The 16,437-nt window shown below is 39.6% G+C and overlaps 1 protein-coding gene across 1 annotated transcript in view; it reads left to right on the top strand.

Moving 5' to 3' along the window:
* LOC119415029 (TSC22 domain family protein 2) overlaps positions 1 to 16,437 on the top strand; it is a 44,049-nt gene that overhangs the window by 17,252 nt on the left and 10,360 nt on the right. The window lies entirely within an intron of this gene.

The following is a 16,437-nucleotide window of genomic DNA, read 5'->3' on the forward strand; positions in this document are numbered from 1 at the left end:
GTGCGTGCGTGCGTGCGTGCGTGCGTGCGTGCGTGCGTGCGTGCGTGGGTGCGTGCGTGCGTGCGTGCGTGCGTGTGTGCATGTTGGGGTCAACAGGGAACGAAAGGGGAGTTTCCATCCCATCTCCAACATACATTGCTCGACATGGAACACTGTGTCCTTGTGACTAAACCGGAATGTATTAAATGCTTCGATGTTGCAGATTTTTTTGTTTTCCATTTCCCCACAAAAGATCAAATAAAAATTTTAAGATCCTTTCCTCAATCCTCAAACCTGCGCTCAGTCATAAACACTGTGTCCATTTTTTTTTTTTTTATTCTCTTTTCTAAAAGTTACATTAAAAGCTCTTTCATCAGATAAAAGTTTCCAGTTTTTGAAACCAGTTGCAAACCGTCAAAGTTTTTCTTCGCTCTGGTTTCCACAGCGAAGCTTTCAGGGCGATGCTCACACCAAATCATTTGGAGAAGCACTTTAACATCTGAGAATGATTAGACACTTTTTAGATATTTGCTCTTTTTTAAAAAAGACACCTTGCATAACTGGTGAGCAGGCAGCTCTTGTAAAGTGGCCAGAGGGAGGAGACTGGTAAAGTTTATGTACGCAGTTGTCTCCACCTTTAAATGTACATTTTTGTCTTAAGTTGAAGGCTTGCACATCTAGTCCTCTTTGCTTGACATTCCAAAGTATTGTGCTAAACCCCTAAATATATATTCCAGCCATTATAAAGTGTAGTTCAGTGTAAAAGTTACAACTAGTATCTTACCAGCTGTAGACGGCTCTCTGAATGATTTCAGTTTGGAGTAATTGGTCCATTCTGACAGTATTGTTGTATCTTTAAAAGAAAACACAATTTTATAGGAGATCAAATTAACGCTGTTTCATAAACCTTGACGTTCCTGTCAGTTTCACAATACACAGCTACATGTTAGTTACTCGAGTTCCTCCTCATTAACAAGCCAAGAACCTGAGTCGTCATTCCCTGTTTTTAGCGCTCGCCTCTCAGTGGCTCTCTGTGCAAGTCTAAAATGTAACTTGTTGATGTCATTGTATGAAACTGTTTTCAGATAATTCCAGGATTTCCAAACGGGTCCCAAAAAAATAGCATTTGCATGAACAACTGTGGAGATTCCAAGGATGGCCTTGTTTTAAAATGGCAAAATCTGATTTGAAAGTGGGACTAGATGATACGGTCTAAGAAGACCCACAGCAAAAGCAGCTTTTTCCATCTTAAAACTACAATTCTCATTTACTCAGGCTCATTCAAATTCTAATATTTAAACTATTACACTGCTCTGTTTTGCATTACTTGGTTATTTTAGCACAACATTCTACTAGAAGTGATCTCAGGTTGCACAAGAAGTGCTACAGCTGCTGTTACAGGTGCTGGTCATAAAATTAGAATATCATGAAAAAGTTGATTTATTTCAGTAATTCCATTCAAACAGTGAAAGTTGTATATTATATTCATTCATTACACACACTGTTATATTTCAAATGTTTATTTATTTTATTGTTAATGATTATAACTGACAACTAATGAAAACCCCAAATTCAGTATCTCAGAAAATTAGAATATTATTTAAGATCAATGTAAAAAAATGATTTTTTTTTTAGAAATGTTGGCCAACTGAAAAGTATGAACATGAAAAGAATGAGATGTACAGCACTCAATATTTTTGTCTGGATTACTGCAGCAATGCAGCGTGGCATGGAGTGGATCAGTCTGTGTCACTGCTCAGGTGTTATGAGAGCCCAGGTTGCTCTGATAGTGACCTTCAGCTCTTCTGAATTGTTGGGTCTGATGTATCACATCTTCCTCTTCACAATACTCCATAGATTTTCTATGGTGTTAAGGTCAGATGAGTTTCTAGCCAATAAAGAACATGGACACCATGGTTCTTAAACCAGGTACTGGTAGCTTTGGCACTGTGTACTGGTACCAAGTCCTGTTGGAAAATTAAATTTGCATCTCCATAAAGTTGGTCAGCAGCAGGAAGCATGAAGTGTCTAAAACTTCCTGGTAGAAGCTGTGTTGACCATGGACCTCAGAAAACACAGTGGACCAACACCAGCAGATGACATGGCACCCCAAACCATCACTGACTCTGGAAACTTGACACTGGACCTCAAGCAACGTGGATTCTGTGCCTCTCCTCTCTTCCTCCAGACTCTGGGACCTTGATTTATGCTAAATTGACTTTCATCAGAGAACATATCTGTGGACATGTCATCTTCTGGTGTTGGTCCACTGTGTTTTCTGAGGTCCAAGGTCAACGTAACAGTCCACCAGGAAGTTTTAGACACTTCATGCTTCCTGCTGCTGACCAACTTTATGGAGATGCAGATTTCATTTTCCAACAGGACTTGGCACCTGCACACAGTGCCAAAGCTACCAGTACCTGGTTTAAGGACTATGGTATCCCTGTTCTTAATTGGCGAGCAAACTCACCTGACCTTGACCCCATAGAAAATCTGAGTTATTGTGAAGAGAAAGATGTGATACACCAGACCCAACAACTCAGAAGAGCTGAAGGTCACTATCGGAGCAACCTGGGCTCTCATAGCACCTGAGCAGTGCCACAGACTGATCCACTCCATGCCACGCTGCATTGCTGCAGTAATCCAGACAAAAGGATTGAGTGCTGTACATGCTCATACTTTTCAGTTGGCCAACATTTCTAAAATTCCTTTTTTTTAATTGGTCTTAAGTAACATTCTAATTTTCTGAGATACTGAATTTAGGGTTTTCATTAGTTGTCAGTTATAATCCATCCATCCATTGTCTTTTACCCACTTCTTCCATTTTGGGTCACGTGGGTCGCCGGTGCCCACGTCCAGCAATCACTGTGCGAGGGGCGGGGTACACCCTGGACGGGTCACAAGTCCATCACAGGGACACATAGAGACAAACAACCATTAACTCTCTCACTCACACCTAGGGACAATTTAGTTACCAATTAGCCTAACATGCATGTTTTTGGTCTGTGGGAGGAAACCAGAGTACCCAGAGAAAACCCACACATGCACGGAGAGAACATGCAAACTCCACCCAGAAAGGCTCCCGGACCGGGATTTGAACCAGGGACCTGCTCGCTGAGAGGCAGCAGCTCTACCAGTTGCACTGCACCACTGTGCTGCCCTCCATTTATAATCATCAACATTAAAATAAATAATCATTTAAAATATATCTGTGTAATAAATGAATATAATATACAAGTTTCACTTTTTGAATGGAATTACTGAAATAAATCAACTTTTTCATGATATTCTAATTTTATGACCAGCACCTGTATAATTTAGGGTTGCAAAATATCTCAACGTTCTTGACGTTGCATTTATGACTACAAGATTAACTGTATGGTGAAACTAACAGCAGTGTAGACGTTTATGAAATGGCCACAGAAATTGCTATAAAATTGTGAAGACTGGATTTATTTTCAGGCTGCTATGGTCAAACTAGCTGTTAGCTCATCACTCCTGTCGGAGTTAAAAACAATTACTGTAAGCAGCTTTTCAGTTGCCATGTACAGCAGGTAAGATATTTGTTTGCAACTTTTCCACAGAACTCCTTTTCAAAATGATTAAAATATTTATCATGCAGCAAACTGCAACGTTATAGTATCGGTAGTCTTCTGGTGGGGATTAAGTGGCTCGAAGCATTTCTAGAATAATTTTTGAATATTTTTAACTGTTTCAGCTCTTCACTGTCTCTCTCTTCTCTTTTCCTCGGATGTGGTTTCCACAGGAACCCCTCCATGGCCTTCTACCAGGCCTTCCAGTCTGGAAGCAGATTAAGAGACTCAAAGGTCCACACTGATAGGTACAGTACTCTGCTGGATTGGACCGGGCAGGCCTGAAGAGTAACCGTGTGTGCAGTGTTCAGCAGCAGCAAGCTTTGCTTTCTACTCATGCATGGGTTGAGTTTAAGCCTGGCAACAAGTGCAGGGTTGACAGATATTAAGATTTGCTTCTCTTAAACCTCTGCGCAGCCTTTTTGATGCTTTTAGTGACAATATTATCACTTAGATACTGTTTTTGTTTGTTGACTGGCCATTTATATAATTTAGATGACCTTTTCTGTAGTCTTGTGTACCCGTCTAATTGCTGCAGTTTTTGCCTTTAAAAATGAACAATAGAACAGTACAACAGAGCAAACAACACAAGCAGTCAGACAGTAAAGATAAAGTTAAAGTTAAGTTGATTGTCTTAAGTAAATTTAAAATTTTTTGACCGAGGTATAAAACTGCACGAGTCAGAACCGCTTCAAAAGTTGTAGCTTTGTCCCAGAGCGAGTCCTAGAAAGCTTGCTTCTCCACCAAACAGTTTAAGTAAAGAACCAAGTTTCAAAGTAACCATATTTATAGCTCGGTTCAGAACGAGACGCTGTGAGGAGCCGATGAAATGAGAGGCCAACAGGCCGCGAGGAGAAGTTACAAGCAGAAAGGAGTTCGTCTGTTTTGCTCTAGTTGTGACTGGCAGATCTAACAAGTTTTCTTTGACTGTAAGAGCACAAAACCAGAGTCAGAAGGCCCTCTGGACTCAGATGTTTAACTGATAAACTTGATTTGCTCTGATTCGTTTCAGTGCATGTCTGCAGTCTTCATTGTTGGCAGCTGCTTGCAAATTTGACCCCAAAAAACAGCTGGTTTTTGCTTCTGCACTAATTATAGACTGACTCTGTTGGGTTCTTTGATCGGAGACTAAATATATGCTGACGTTGGTCATCTGGTAAGTTTATCAGTTTCCCTCTTGCTTTGGACCACCTCTGCCCAAGACAGAGACCACTCTGCCCACCTCTCCATGAAAATCTAATTGGTTGAGTACAAGCTGGTGAGTTAGCAGCCGGTTTATTTATTTATTTTTTCTGTTTGGTCTCTGGGATGGCAATGTATCTGCCTACAAGCAGTTTTGTAGAATCAGTCAATAGTAGTCAATAGTCAACTCCACATGAAGGTTTAGCATATTAAAAGGTCTATTTCATAATATTTTAGGCCAGCAACCTTTTACAAACAAGACATTTCTGTCCCTTTGCTCGTTTAAAAAAAAAAAAAACTTCCTCAAAGCCACAAAATGTGAAGCTTTAAATTAAGATTAACAAGATAAAGGTTTTTAAAATGTTGCGTGCAAAAACATTGCTTTCACATATATATATATACACACACGCACACACATTAGGACAAAAAGATGAAACTCCTGTTCATAAAATTTTAATTTTAAAATATACAACTTAATATGACTGACCATTTTTTTAAAAATTTTTGCTTCATAAGAGTTTTACAAAACGCCATACTGATTATTATTATTATTATTGTTGTAATTGTTATTTTTATTATTATTATTATTATTATTATTATTATTGTAATTATTAATATTATTATTATTGTAATAAACACTTTATTCAATTTTGGAAAAAGTGGCTTAGGATGCCTGAACAATTTTTATTTACTGGTAATTTTTTTTTAACATTTATTTTTAATTTTTAATTCCTGTCCAGAGTTTTGGGAAGACTCCTATGACTCGTCACCTGCCAGATCCAGTAGTAGCGAGGCCCTGTTTCTGGTCAAGCCTCTACAAGTCGGCCACTGGGAGCCAAAGAACATTTTTACATTTTTTCATAGACCACTGAGCGGCAGCAGCTCGTTCCGTCCACAAACAATGCAATGATTTCTTTGTTTTACCTTGGGTTAAAAGGTTGTCATGTGTTATCTGTATCATTTTGTCATGGATTTTATTCACAGATTTGAATAAATTGGGCATAAAATGAGCTTTTCTAGTGTAGCTATGTCGTAAATATTCATGTTAGTTTTGGTCAAAGGCTCTAAAGAGACACGTTGCAGACTTCTGCCCTGGCCAGTGCCCATTAAGCAATATTTTATAAAAATACAGTTTTCAGAGTTTTTTGAGCATTTACTTGCTAGAGTGGAAAATTAATCAGTCTGAGTACCTAGTATTGTATCCTTGTACCTTTTAGCTTTACTATAGATCCAAGAGACAGAGGTGTGTGTGCATGAGCTGCTCATAGTCAAGTTAACAGTGACGTCTGGATTCAGTACTATCTCAATGTTATTCCTATGAAATAGATTTTATCTATCATTGCTTTATAAACACTTGAAGTGCTTAACCTACAAATGACAGTGTTGATAGCACAAGAATGTCTTAAAAAGAGTAGAACTTTCTTGTGAGGCCTTTAACAAGTATGAAAAAAGAAGTAACATGAAACTGTATATGAGTGACAGGAAATGAAACTGTTTTTAGAGGAATGAACAGCTGACGCACCATCAGCCGCCTCTGAGGAACTATACAAACAGAATCTTATCTGTCCACTTTCCGCTTCAACTACTTTGGTTTAAATTTAAAATCAGTAGCTAAACATTAATGTTTCTTTACATGCTCCATAGCATGGGTGATTTTCACTCTCATTAGAGGTAACGTACGTTGGCATTCTCGGGCCCATTATAAGCCTCATCTTTCACTTCCTTTGGTGTTGTGGATATACTTGTTTAGAAACTTTTGTTTCTATCTCTATAGAAGCATGGATATCTAAGAATTTGTTTGAGATGGTGTGTTTGGTCGATCTGGGTGTTTCTGACCCAGACTCAGCCAGCTTTCTTCAGGCTTGTTTGAGCCCCATTTCTGAGAAAACCAGATGAAGTCATGGAAGAGGTTGTAAAAGTAAAATGCCAAAAAAGGTACTGACTTTGCTTTTCCACCGGGTCCCTTTTTAAATCAGCCTTTGTTTATTCAGAAATAATTTTCTTGTTGATGCACCTTAATTAGAATCAGACCAGATGGTCAGCTTTGTAACTTTTATAGATGACTAACACACACTCAAACCCATCACAACTGGTTCAGAGTAAACGTCACACATGCATAAACAAAGTTGTTATCTGCATAAAAGAAGGTGTTATGTGTGTAAAGGTTCCGCTTCAGATTTGTGGATTTTTTTTGTGTTTTCTCCGGGTACTCCAGTTTCCTCCCACAGACCAAAAACCTGCATGTTAGGCTGATTGGTAACTCTAAATTGTCCCTAGATGTGAGCGAAAATGTTTGTTGTCTCTTTTGTCTCTATGTGTCCCTGTGATGGACTGAGACTTATCCAGGGTGTCCCATGCCTCTCGCACAGTAACTACTGGATATGGGCACCAGTGACCCCCGGTACCCGAAAAGGAAGAAGCAGGTAAAGATGATGGATGGATGGTTACAAGAGGCTAATTTAAATACTAATCTTCTGCATTGTAGGTATAAAAATGATCTTAAACTAATATATTTGATTAACAAAAGAAAGTGGTAGAAACTTTGTTAAAGTGGGGCAAAAAATATTTAGTCAGCTACTGATTGTGCAAGTTCTCCTACTTAGAAAGATGAGAGAGGTCTGTATTTGTCATCATAGGTACACTTCAAACATGAGAGACAAAATGAGGAAAAATAATCCAGGAAATCACATTGTAGGGTTTTTAGAGTATTTATTTGTAAATTATGGTGGAAAATATGCATTTGGAGAGTAACAAACAAGCAAGATTTCTGACTCTCACGGACTTGTAACGTCTTTTTAAGAAGCTCTTCTGTTCTCCACTCATTACCTGTAAAAATCCTTGGTTTTCCACCGAGATAGGAAATCTGCTCAAAGAAAGAGATACTACCTGGGCTAAAGCCAGAAAATCAAAAACTGAACATGACTGGCTCAGCTTCCGACAACTTAGGAACAAATGCACAACCCTAATTAGAAATGCAAAATCAAATTACTACCTGGACGCATCCACAAAAAATCTAAATGATCCAAAAAGGTTTTGGCAAACAGTAAAATCAAATTCTGGTCAGACAACCACCACTGATTTACCCAGCTCCATTATGACCAGCTCAGGTATTCTGTCAGACAAATTATCAATTCTAAACTGTTTTAATGAACACTTTATATTCTCTGGCTCCCTGTTCGAATCTACACATCCTGAAATGTTATCTGCTGACCAAACTGATGAAAATCCACCCCCAACTCCGCATGTGCTAGACAAACAGGTCACAAACCGATTTGACTTTGTATCAATATCTCCCAGTGAGGTTCTAAATGCTCTAAAAACTCTTGACACATGCAAAGCAGCAGGACCTGACAACATAGAACCACTTCTCCTAAAACTAGCTGCAGATTTCATTGCTGAACCACTTTCATGTATTTTCAATCTCAGTCTAAATACAAATACAATACCCAAAATCTGGAAATCGGCTCATGTTCTCCCTCTGCTAAAAGGGGTGAACCAACTAATGTCAACAACTACAGACCAATTTCTAAATTATGTATTCTTGCTAAACTGTTCGAAAGACTTGTCTGTGATCAGCTAACTGTTTTTCTACAATCAAATAATATTTTATCACAATTCCAGTCAGGATTCAGAAAACAGCACAGTACCGTAACTACAGTTCTCAAAGTATTAAATGACATCATACATGCCCTGGACAGCAAACAATACTGTGTTGCCCTATTTATAGACCTATCCAAGGCATTTGATACAGTTGATCACAGACTATTGACTAACATCCTGAAACACTCTGGTCTATCAAAACTAGCAGTCTCCTGGTTCACCAACTATCTAACTGACAGAACACAGTCTGTCCATGTAGCCGGATCCTCCTCTACGTTCCTAGATGTTGTGAAAGGGGTGCCACAGGGTTCTGTCTTGGGTCCCATTCTTTTCTCCTTATATATCAACGATCTATGCAGTGATCTGTCAAACGCCTCCCACCATTATTATGCAGATGACACTATCATTTATTGCTGTTCATCCTCCCTCAGCCAAGCCTTCACCTCTCTTCAAGACGCTTTTAATATTATCCAGTCATGTCTGCAAAAACTTAGACTGGTCCTAAATGCTGACAAAAGCAAGATCATGGTTTTATCCAACAGAAAGCAGCAACCAGAGAACCCACCTCAAATTGAAACCCAAGAGGGAAAACAAATAGAAATGGTCTCCACCTACATATATCTAAGTTTCAACATTGACAATAAACTGTCATTTAAAATCCACATCTCCAAAATGGTCACTAAACTCAAATTGAAGCTAGACTTCTACTTCAGAAATAAATCCTGCTTCTCATGTAAAGCCAGGAGAACATTAGTAGCTGCAACTTTCATGCCGATATTAGATTATGGTGACGTGCTGTACATGAGTGCTGCATCAAAATACCTACAGTCCTTAGACTCAGTTTATCATGGTGCCCTTCGATTCATTACTGATTCCAGTTATCGCACTCATCACTGTGAACTTTACGTCAAGTCTATCTGGTCTTCTCTCAGCGCTCGCAGATACACTCACTGGATATCCTTCATCTATAAGACCCTTCTAAACCTAGTCCCGTCATACCTTACCTCCCTAATACAAACATCACACAATCATTACTCCCTGCGCTCTAATGACCTAATCCTCCTGTCAGTTCCTCTGGTCAGAACTGAACTAGGAAAAAGAGCATTCAGCTTCGCCGTCCCCTCAGCCTGGAACAACTTGCAGACAGATTTGAAACTATCAACACTCATCTCCCCTAGATCCTTCATGTCAACTGTATCAGATAATGTTATCAAAAATATTGATTGTTTGATATTGATTGAAAATATGGACCATTGCAGATGTTTCTAAAACACTACTTATCAAATATACATGTCTTTGTTCACTTTTAACTCTGTATACTTAACCTGATGTCTGTTCTACATTTAATGTCTACAGAAGTCTCTTATCCGGATGGTTTCAAACTGTTAACATTTATTTATCGTGATAGTAGTTTCTTTTTTCTTTTGATAAATGTAAATGCTTATTGTCAGTTACCCTGTGACGTGTGCTGATGACCACTTGACCAGGTCACCCTTGTGAAAGAGATCTCGATCTCAACGGGCTCTACCTGGTAAATAAAGGTGATTGATTGATTGATGGCACCAGTTTGACCTCGTTATCTGTATAAAAGACACCTGTCCACAGCCTCAACCAGTCAGACTCCAAACTCAACAATGGTCGAGACCAAATAGCTGTCGAAGGACACCAGGAAGAAAATTGTAGACCTGCACCAGGCTGGGAAGAGTGAATCTACAATAGGCAAACATGAACTGTGGGAGCAATTGTAAGAAAATGGAAGACATACAAGACCACTGATAATCTCCCTCAATATGGGGCCCCACACAAGATCTTATCCCGTGGGGTCAAAATGATCATGAGAACAGTGCGCAAAAATCCCAGAACTACACGGATGGACCTGATGAATGACCTGCAGAGAGCTGGGACCAAAGTAACAAAGGCTACACATAGAGGTACTCAAATCCTGCAGTGCCATATGTGTCCCCCTGCTTAAGCCAGTACATGTCCAGGCCCGTCTGAAGTTTGCCAGAGAGCGTATGGATGATCCAGAAGAGGATGGAGAATATCATGTGGTCAGATGAAACCAAAATAGAACTTTTTATTAAAAACTCAACTAGTGTTTGGAAGAAGAAGAATGCTGAGCTGCATCCCAAGAACACCGTACCTACTGTGAAGCATGGGGGTGGAAACGTCATGCTTTGGGGCTGTTTTTGTGCAAAGGGGGCAGGACGACTGATCCGTGTTAAAGTAAGAAAGAACGGGGCCATTTATCATGAGATTTTAAGCCAAAACCTCCTTCCATCAGTGAGAGCATTGAAGACTGAACATGGCTGGGTCTTCCAGCATGACACTGATCCCAAACACACCGCTCAAGCAACAACGGAGTGGCTCCATAAAAAGCATTTCAAGGTCCTGGAGTGACCTAGCCAGTCTCCAGACCTCAATCCCATAGAAAATTTGTGAGGGAGTTGAAAGTCTGTGTTGCCCAGTGACAGCTCCAAAACATCAATGCTCTAGAGGAGATCTGCATGGATCTTTCACCTCCAATTCCTACATGTGTCCAGTTTACCACTTTTATCGTTTGTCCAAACAGGTCTCGCTTGTAAATGAGTCTTTGAGGCTCAATGTGACTTATACGTTTAAATAAAGGTTGAATGAATGAAAAATATCAGTGAGTGCAAACCTGATGAAGACTTACAGGAAACATTTGACCCCTGTCATTGCCAACAAAGGTTATGTTACAAAGTATTGAGTTGAACTTTTGCTATTGACCAAATTTTTATTTTCCACCATGATTTACACATAAATTCTTTAAAAATCATACAATGTCATTTCCTGGATAATTTTTCCTAATTTTGTCTCTCATAGTTGATGTACCTATGATGAAAAATATAGACTTCTCTCGTCTTTCTAAGTAGGAGAACTTGCACAATCCGTGGCTGACTAAATACTTTTTTGCCCCACTGTATGTAGAAAGTAGTTTATATTAAACCTTTTTCTAGAGTGGTATATTTAGAAAGTAGTATAACAAGTTTGTACTCTTTTCTATTCTAGCTCGTACACAACACTATTTTGGATGTCCGTGGCTTTTTTTAAACACATTTAAGCAGTCATTGGTTAACTTAAATAAACATATATTTAACAAGCCTCAGAGGAATCTGTGCATGTAAAACTGATCCATAGAAGAATGTTCTCACTCCCAAAAACTAATGTCCAGGCTCCAGTAAGCTAGTTGTAGCAGCACCAGTTGCATCTTCATTTTCCTACTTGTTAATTAAACACCAATTTATCCCTATATTTAGTTTTATTTAAACATGGCCAATTTTGTCTGAATAATTTCTCTTAGAAGAATCTTCTCAGCTTTGTGACCTAATATTTTTACCTCTGTAATTCATCTGACTCCTTTTAGTAACTAAATGCTACTGCTTCACATTAGAAGATGCTGTTTACAGAGAGCCAGCTTGGTTGTAATTTTACTACTTCCTCTTTATGTTCGCTGCTGTGCAACGTAAATTAACTGGTAGGGGAAAGTGCACATCCAACTAAATGTTTGTTTCGAGTACTTGTGCGTCTCTGTTGTATTCAGTTGTGCGTCGGCTTGTATTGACCAAGTCGCCTCGGACACATCAGGTGACAGTTGTGGACGTTTTGCTGTTACTTTAAGAAAGGCTGCTGCTCTTAAACATGCCAGCATTTCTGTTGGAACCAAAAATGGCAGCAACTATTTGATGATCCACTGAGTTAGTCTGTAGTCCCTTTGCCATGCTCCCTGATGGTGTATACCTCTACTTTTATTGAACATTTATTGACTTTCCTATTTTATAACTGTGCAGGGGAACTTTTACGAAGAGAGTATATGTCTGTCTTGTTGCTGTGAAAGGCAAAGTTTACAAAAGTTTCTGTTGCACAATCAGTGGCAGAGTACGTTGAAACCATCATTAGCATTTTGTTTCATTTCAGCCTGGCCCGTAGGCTTCAGTGGCTCGACTGCACCCGTCAGCACCGAGTGTTGGCTTTGTAATGCTAAGTATTGAGGACAGGGCTTCTCTGGGCATGCAGTATAATTTGCTTCAATGTTGACTGTTCAGACTAGTTCAATCCAGAAGCTTATAAATGTTCACTTGTGTCGGGAGGAGTGTTGCTCTAAGTTGAGCTCAAAACTTTTGCTCAGTCATGTTGTGGCTTCCACAGACCCCCTCCTCTCCACCTGTGCCAGTTGTTCCTGGAAGTCCTGCTTTGAGTACCAAATGGTGTCCTAATATGGTTTTGACTTATTTCTGCTTGCTTCAGTGTGACTAGTACATTCACAGCTGAAGTCATGAGGCCAAAACAGTCATGACTGAACAAAATAATCTGTGTTTTTGTGACTCCAGGAAGCAGAGCTACAGTTCACCCTCCTAATGTTGGCTCGAGTTGCTGAAAGTCTTCAAATAATTATTGTTACTGATGTTTTTCAGTCTCCATAGTTACAGGTCCGTGGCTGGCCCACCACATGTTCTTTTGACAGCACACACAAGTGTTTTGAGTTTTTCCCTCATCTTTCAGTCCCTGATGTGATTACAAGAGTTTTAACTCCACCTCTGAAATTGGCTGCAGGAAAACCTCCCAGCAGAAAAATCCTTCATATTATGTTTTAAAAGAAGTGAGGCTATTAAAAGTTACGCAGACAAGAAACTACATTTCTCTATCACTTTCAAGCTTAGATGGCAATAGAGCTGGGCAGTATTAACCAAAATTAATATCTCAATATTTTAAGGTAAATGGCGATATACGATATATATATCGATATTTTTTTTCTTCCATAAAGTAATAACAAATATATTTCTGGGTCAACGCTTTATCCTAATTGTCACACTGGCACATTTATAAACAAACAGCTGTAACTGTACAAAATAAATGTCTAAAAAAATAAACTATTTACATATTATTAAATGATAATCCTCTACAGCTGTGCCGCCTTCACGACGTCTGTAAGCGTGTATGAAGCAGCAGTGAGGGGCTGCGTTCAGTGAGGGAGGAGGAGGGGCCGCATGAAGTTGGTGGTGCAGAAAAAGGAGAACTAAATGGATTTTCAAGTCTAATAATACTCCATGGTTGCGATAGAGCCATTTTAACCATCGTAAATTGAAAACTTACGATACTTCGAGTATATTCGATACATTGCCCAGCTCTAGATGGCAATAGAGACCTTTAGTTGAGAGCATATTAGATAATAAATCTGTAGAAGTTTGTAATTTGTAAATGCTTTCGGAATACAGTAGTCCCTCGTTTATTTGCGAGTGTTATGTCCCCCCCCACAATATGTGAACATCTGCGAAGTAGGGAGGTTATATTTATTTTAGTATTTATATATATTTTAAGGCTTTACAAACCCTTCCCACACTCTTGCAATGGTCTAAACTCTTAAACCTACTAGTTTTAACAACATACTTGTATGTAGCTACTAAATTTTACTTACCAGCACGTCCCCGCTCGGAGGTCCTCGTTGGCCGGTTGAAAGAGATGAAAAACGTCCCGGTGAGCTCCAGATGGAGCGCCAGACCTTCGGCGACGTGCGTTCTGCTCAGAAATCCTCGTGGGCTGGCTACCAGATCTCAAGATTCACCGATGGATCTGGAGGGCCGGTTCTGGTCTGGTTGGGTGGGTTCCGTGCGTCTCTCTGCATCCGCTGAGCGCCAAAGTTTTTCTGATCAGATCAAAACTTTCCCTCTAGTATTTCAGCAGAAGGAAACGGGGCTTCTAGACGGGGCACTGTTAGCTTCTGGGAAATGTAGTCGTTATAAGCGGGAATACAGTGTAGGCTTATTGAGAGAAAACTACAAAATGGCAGCGCCTGTCCAAAGTATTTTATTTTTTCATTAACATTTTACTGTACAGTATCCAGTACTGTCCCAATCACATGAGTAATATTAAAGTTGACAATCGTGTGTCGTGTACATTTTCTTTTTCTCGTGTTCAATCTTACTTTGAAAAACTGCGATAGAGCGAGTCCGCAAAGTAGCGAGGGACGACTGTAGTTGTGTTTGAAAAATAATTTGAAACAAACCACATTTTCCTGAGAAACTTTTAGGATTTATTAAATCATGTGAGAAGGAAGTCTATATGCTATTGCCTCACACTTCTCCAAATTTCTCTTCACATACGTTCTTCAACAAACCAAATGAAACACTTCTTGTTCTGTGCTGTTCACAACCAAGTTTTGCAGCTGAGTTAAGAACTATTAGTCTGAGTGGCTGACTTAACAAACTACGTGTTTGCTTAAGAATAAAGCACATTGTGATTCACCTTTGCTGCCCTACAGAGTAGATTATGGTACATAACCCAATGTCAAAGTATTTCAGATACACATCACTGTACTGTTTTATGTTGCAACCTGGTCATAAATTATTTTCTTAAGCATTTGTATCTCAATAAAAAGGAAAACGGAATTGTATACACAGTTTAGAAAATGTATTTAAAAATATTAAATACAACATCTCCATAAGTAGTCAGACCCTTATGTAGTCCAGAGTTGAAGCAATGTTGGTAGAAGTTTCAGTCCTGAATCTTTTAGTTTGATGCAACAAGCTTTGCTGACCTGGAGGTTTATCTGCTGTTCTTCTTTACAAACCCTCTGTCTCAGTCTGGTTGGATGGGCACTGGTAATGGAGACATTTTCAGGTGTCTCCAGAGAGGTTTGTTAGGGTTCAGGTCAGAGGTCTGGCTGGTCCACTCTAGGACTTGAGGTCTGAATTTTTCTCTGGTGCTGATCTACAGAAATCAGGGCAGCTGATGGTGGATAGACAACAGCCATGTTTCTGAGCTCTGGATGGATGTCTTCTATAGAGAAATCAGGTCCTTCAAGGTAAAGTTGCCACAGGTGGACTTCAGTTGAGGCAAATTATGAATGATCTTAGCAAAAATTAGGAGAAATAAGAGGAACCTGAGCCAAAATTTAAATGGTATAATATTGTTGTCATTGTTCTTATTAGGGTTATATAGGTGGGGAGTGGTGGCGCAGAGGTTAAAGAAGGTGGGCTTGTGATCGGAAGATCGCTGATTCAACTCCTGAACTGACGACATCGAAATGTGGGTGGGATTGGTGAAGCACCCACACCTGCCTGCACCCTCGTTTGCCCCACTCTGGGTCCTTGAGCAAGGCCCTAACCCTCACTATCTGCTCCCCGGGCACCCTAGATAGCAGCTCTCTGCTCCACACACAGCGCTGTGGTAGCTCGGTGGACTGTGGTTGTGTCAGGAAGGGCATCCGGCGTAAAAACGATCACCAAGTCTTCATGCGACTTAGTTCGCTGTGGTGATCCCTGAAAAAGGAAGCAGCCGAAAGAAGGAAAAAAGTTATTAACTTATATTTTCTAAAATTCTGTTTTCACTTTGTCATCATAAGATACTGATTATAGATGAAAGAAAAACCTGAATTTAAATTGTAACATCAGACTGCAGTACAGGTGTAACAAACAGAAGACGAGAAGAGTCTGATTCCACTGAAGCTGCTGTAAATGATAATGAGCTGATCACAAGTCAGTCATGTCAGAACCTTTCATCTGTGAGCAGGTTTCAATGGACGAATGCAGGATTAATGGTAGATTTTATTTTTCAGTTTTTGTTTTCTGTACTGTCCAAAACAAGGGTGTGACCATGTGAAGCGATTAGGTTTTTTTTTTTTCTGAACCGAGACATTCCTTCAGACTGCTGATGCTGCTGAAACATCCTGTTAATAAGAAAAACTTGAGGGTCTCTGTGTGACGCCTCATCTAAATTAAACACACATTTAGAAAAGAATGAAGTTCTGTTAAATGCCTTTCTTAGTTTGTTTGTTTTTCTACAGCTTTGACTTATGAAACCTCACTGGGGTGGGGTCACATTATGGGGTTTTGTGGAGAAAGAAATGGGCAGGTGGCTGCCAAAATGTACATTTGTGCTTGTAATTTCTTGCCGAGATGAGTTTGTCAGTAAGTGAATGTAATTGAGTACAGCCTTGTTTATTACTGAATGTTGCTGCAGCGTGTAGAATCGACCATCATTGTATGTGAAAAAGACCACAGGAGGGGGTGCTGGGAGTAATGGGTGTTTTGCAGCAGCAGAGGGATGGAGAACATTCCTCTCA

This window comes from Nematolebias whitei, chromosome 9, assembly GCF_014905685.2.
Source record: "Nematolebias whitei isolate Nwh7 chromosome 9, NemWhi1, whole genome shotgun sequence".
In the NCBI taxonomy this organism is placed as follows: Eukaryota; Metazoa; Chordata; class Actinopteri; order Cyprinodontiformes; family Rivulidae; genus Nematolebias; species Nematolebias whitei.